This window comes from Macadamia integrifolia, chromosome 1 (assembly GCF_013358625.1).
Source record: "Macadamia integrifolia cultivar HAES 741 chromosome 1, SCU_Mint_v3, whole genome shotgun sequence".
In the NCBI taxonomy this organism is placed as follows: domain Eukaryota; kingdom Viridiplantae; phylum Streptophyta; class Magnoliopsida; order Proteales; family Proteaceae; genus Macadamia; species Macadamia integrifolia.
In genome coordinates, this window is record NC_056557.1 from 11,439,373 (window position 1) to 11,445,115 (window position 5,743).

Consider the following 5,743-nt stretch of genomic DNA (forward strand, 5'->3'; position numbering starts at 1 on the left):
AAGGCTCACAATTAGAGCATCTTGTTCTTACCAGTGTAGAGCCTCGTTTGGATCCACAAGGTAGGGTGTGGTGCCAGTGATATAGCCATATATCTTTTGGGCCTTGAGAAAAGGAATCAACTATGCCTTCTCAAAGAGAAAATTCTTGGTACAAAGCTTAAGGGAGATGAAATGGTGAGCTTGGTTCAATGATGGACAAGAGGAGGGGTAGCAACACCAGGGGTGGTGTTGGTGTGGGAGTCCACTGAAGCTAGAGGTGTGATGAAGAAGAGAAGAGGGGATCAACTAGAGTCCAAAGGAGAGGGAGGGATTAAAGAGGTTTAGAGAGGAAGAAGCGTGTGAGCCTTTGGCTTTGATACCATGTTAAATTTTTCATCTTAAAATCAATTGGCTTTGTTGCCTCTTATGACTTTTACTCCCCTTTATGTATAGGCCTCTTATAGTTCTATCTTTGTAGTTCGAATAAGGAGTTCATCATCAATGGAGGCCCAACATAATCGTTCTGATACTATGTTAGGATCCAAGGTGTATTGTATTCTTGTATATCAAATTGTGTTACAAATAAATGAATATATAGAGTTACACTAAGAGCCCTAGCCGATCCACACTACTATGGAAAGTAGAGATTAATTGAAACTTGTATCACATGTGATATGGATTGCCATATAAGATACCACAACTAGCTGAGCATTTTAGGTGAAGGCTAAATCGAATCTGGAGTTTCCTATTATAGGTGGTAACTTTCACAATGATTAATAAGGAGCACTCTTTGGGAGCTTAAGCAAAGTTGCAGGTGTTGTTTTTTTGTTGTCCTTGTTGGCAACCTCGGCCACATGACAGCAATGACGTGATCAATTTGGGTGGCGTGGTAAAAAATTGTGAAAAGAGGAATTAGGATTATGTCAATTTATGCATTGAAGAAGAAGAAGAGAAAGGAGTTTGTCCCCCCATTCCACTGAAGAAGAAATAAGGTCCACACTCTTTATGTGTGTATTTTCTTTAACTTCGAGAGATGGGTTTCTAAGCTCCATTAATAGAGGTTGGAGATGGCTTACGGTGATGGTTGGGTTGTGGTGATGTGTCAGGGAAGGGGAAGGAAGAAATAAATTAGAGGAGATGGTTTCTCCATATGCTTGATTGCTTTTAATGGTTTTATCTTCTTCAAATAAGCTTGAATGCTTCGTTGAATATGCTTAAGCTTGAAAGTTACAAATGAATATATATACATTGAAGATCAATCCAAGAAGGGAAAGAGGAAAGCAAAGGGATTGTAATTGAATCATCTCCACCACCATTCTTGCCTTACATCAAAGCTCCATTGAAGGTCAAAGAAGTGTGCTGAGAATGCAGGAGTACTTTTGTATTATAAAGAAGAAGAGAAAAAAAAAATAAACAAAAGAGGGTTATGGCTTGGGCACTCTTTTGTATGAAGTAGAAGAAGATAAAGAGTAAGCTTTATGTGCTCCATTAAAGCAATCTTAAGGACATAATTGTGTCATGATGATGTTCCATTAAAAGCAAAGGCAAGGAGAAAAGAAAAGGAAATAAAAGAAAAGAGAGGAAAGGAAAGAAATAGAAGCAAGAGAAAGAGAGAGAGTGTGTGGCTGGAAAAATCACAACTACCAAGGAGGTTTCAGTCTATTGTCAATTTCAGGTTGCAATTGTTCTTGGAAGTTCTAGTGAACCTGAGACATCTGTGAAGCATCTCGGAGACAACTTTGGACATCCCCCAATATCTCCAGTTATCTTAGATAAGGGTTGCAAATAATATCTGCAACCCCTACATTTACTTTCATACGTATGTCTGAGTATTTGTATGTATTCTAGGTATACGAATTTGATATTGTAGGCCTATGCTAGTATGTGCATCATTATACGGCACTGATACAAGCTCAATCTCAATTTTGTATCTGATGTTCAGTGGGTGGTGGACACAGGGACAATGAGTTCCTTGGCAGCTACCACTACCTAAACATATCTGCCATAGGTGTGGCTTCTCAGATTATTCTGGGAAAACTAGGGTGAAGACCTAGCCTTTGTATGTCAAGGTTGGAAACTAGGAATGTGTTCCCTAGCTGTGGTGCAGTTATAAATGATATTGAGTAAATGCTAAGCCCGACGATGAGTATTACTCTATATATGTAGTTAGCTGGCCAAAGCACATATCTCTTGTGTTGTGGTCGTGTATGCTTACTTTGCATATTGGAGTACTTGTCTGCAGGATCGGTGTGCACATTTGGTAGGCCTGGCCACTTGATGGTGTAGTGTGAATGTGTATACAACTGTATATGTGTGAAATAGTAGTTGTAGTGAAGGGATTGCAAGGTGGCTCTAGGCAGCAATACAGATTGTATGAGTAAGCTCTACGCAGCAGTGAGAGTTGTAAGTTGCATACCAGTAGCTCTGGGCAGCATCAACAGATTGTGACTGAGTGAGACACATCAATTGGTGACTTAGTAAAGAACCAGCTGATGGTAAGTTTTTTAATACACTGATTCACCGCCCTCAGTGTCAGACAGGACCCAACAACAAGGAACACTTAATCCCATGTCTTTATATGTAATCAAACTTTAACATCCAAGCATAGGTCATTTCTCTCATGCTGGTGTGGCAATTGACTGAAAAACATCAACTTTTTTTTTTGTAAGAAAACATCAACTCAACTTAAGTCAATAGTATCTCAATTAAATGGGATCAATAATTTGTGATCATCTTATTTTCTCTTTTGATTATAATATATTTTTTTGGATCTACTATCCTATTATAATATTTTTTTGGATCTACTATCCTACTAAGTGTTGTTGGTGAATGGACAGCCTATTGGGGATCAATAGTCATCTACTCCTACACACTTTCACCCACACACATGCTTACGACAGGGTTTGATACAACAACCTCCTCTGGGCACTGACTCTTCAAGTCAAAGTTGCCATCACTAGGCTAAACTAGTGTTTGTGTCATTTCACATATATGCTTGATAAAATGTACAAGACAATGACAAATTTTATAATAACAGAAAGAGAATTTTTCTTCGTTGGACGGTGAGATTCACCACTTGATACTAAGGTTCACAAAAACATTATAGGATTTTAGAACCTTCCCAAAATGCCCTCCTAATACCCTATGCATATCTCAAGGGCCCACGGTGAATGGATTCCCATAATATAATGATAGGTCACTTTTAAATTATTATTGAAATCCTTTTCATACGATCCTAACTTTAAAAAAGTAAATAAATAAACAAGAAAAAATTAAAATAAGGTGTCAAGCTCTAAATACACTTATAGATCGATGAGTCATTTAAAACAGTTTCATAAATAATACCACAATTTTTTTATGAAAAATATCATGACGAATTTAAATAGGACTTTTTTAGTGACTAAACTAAAGCCAACAACACTTCTTGATGGACCCCACAAATGTTAAAAAGATGAAACGAAAATAATAATTAAATACCAACAAATAAAATTACAATGGTTAAAAAAAAAAAATCTAACTTTAAACTAATGGGAGAAAACCCAAGCCACCAAATCTGGATCTCAAAGTCCATGCCTGCAGCAGTGCCCTACCATTGCCCCACCAATGCGCTCCTATCCCATCATGTTTATTCACAATTAATAAAAATGAGTTGTGCAATATTACCTGTTGTCCCTTATCTTCTTTTCTATACCCAAAATAAAAAAGTCCCTTATCATCCTTTGTCAGCAAGATACAGAAAAGCATACAATAGTTGGGTCGGCAACAATAATCCATTGATTTCTTATAAATACTCTTATCTAGGTAATGTTTGTGACCCACCAAGGTTCTCAAAACCCTAATTATTTCTTTAGAGATCCTACATCAGACATTATATAGTCATGTAAAATGAATCTCCCTCAAAATAACGAGCAAAAAGAGAAACAAGAAATATCCAACTTGATTGTACAAGGCTCAACAAATATTCACAGTTCACAAAATTTGCAAATAAAAACTACAAAACAAAACTAATTTGAGATATAGCAAGCATTCTAAACGTGGTGTAGGCAAGTGAAAAGTCTAAAGCATATAATGTTGTAGTAGACAAACAAATTAGGATACCGAAAATCTTCAAAACTAGTCTTTGTGTTGTAAATCAGAATATGAAGCCCTCGTTGATGCCTCTGTAGAGCTCACATGGGTTCAGTCTCTTTTTGACAACTTGGCCTTCCACTTTTTCGATTACCAATTTTATAGGGTGACAATATTGAACTAAATATCTCTTAGCAAATTTTGTGTTTCATGCTTGAACAAAAAAATGTTGAGATAGATTTACTTTGTGAGGGACAAGGTTGCCAAACAGGAGTTGTATGTTCAATTCATCTCTACCATTGACCAACTCGCTACTATCATGATTAAGGGGTTAGCTACTGCATGCTTCAATTTTTTAGGGACAAGTTGAAGATCGATCCAATCCATCGAATCTTCATCTTGAGGTGGTGTCTCAATCCAAGATACAGTTTCCATACACCATATATTGGGTTTCCATCTTTGCCAAGAAGGATTCTTATCTTCCTTTTATAGTTTCTTATTGATATGGCAGAATTTGTCACCCAATAAAGTGAAGACACGTGGCATCAGAGGGAGGGATGCGTGTCGCCCATTCGATAGAGGCCTCAAGGCTTCAAACAATGTGAGGAGAAGATGCCCAAGGGAGGTTCCCGAAACCCTAGGCCGAGAAACCCTATAAGAGGGAACCCAAAAGAAACTTGGGGGAGGTACGCCGACACCCACCATTACCCCTGTAAAAACACTATTCTATCTGTCACTAACTTGGGCATCGGAGGACTAATCCCGGAGATACCTCCGGGCCTCTGCCTTCTGTGCTTGTGTAGGGTCGGCTCATACGGATTTTCAGCAGTAACAGATTGACGTCGTCTATGGGAACGATAGTAATTGTGGGAAAAACCTACAATCATAAGAAAACAAGAGCAGTATCGAGTATAAACATGGATGAGGGGAAAGCTTCAGGAGGGCTCCCCCTTTGACGAAAATGGGTGAAGAATGGGGAAACAATGATCAGGAAGTTCCGGAGGGACCGGCGCTTTGTCGGATATTCGATACACGGAGATAGTAATCTTCCACCCCCTCCTAGGGCACAGGAATATGTGACAAGGGAGCAATTCAACGTCCTTTAGGAGAAGTATGACCGAATGGCCGAAACAATGAAGGAGGTCTCCAAGGCCATCTCTTAAAAGACCACCAAACCACCGCAAGGCTCCCATGTCCAGCCAGAGCGAGCCCAAGATGAGGATCGGAGTAGTTCAGGATCGATAAGGTCTGATCGGAATCCTCGAAACCAAGCCATGAGAGAAAGCCCATCACCCAAAGAAAGGACACGGTGCGCCATTGGGGCCAAGCATGAGGAACCACGCCAAGGAGACGGACAGAGTCATGAGGACTCGAGGTTGAAGCAGATGATCCTAGACCAAAAAGATAAGATCCAGAAGGTCGTAGAAAACCAGATAGGAACTCATGAACCGGACCTCACTAATAACATGGCTCTAGCCGATGAGGTCATGAGGGACCCGTTCCTGGTCTATTTTCGTCTACCCAAATATGACACCTACGACGGGTTTGGTGTGATACCCTACTTTTTAAACTTGGTTTAATTACACGGTTGACCAAGTTTAACTATGTAGGACCCGAACCAGAGAGGGTTAAGGTGAGTTCCTTATGGACCATGATGACAAGGGTGACTTTGAACACGGGTTGGCCAGATAAGTCC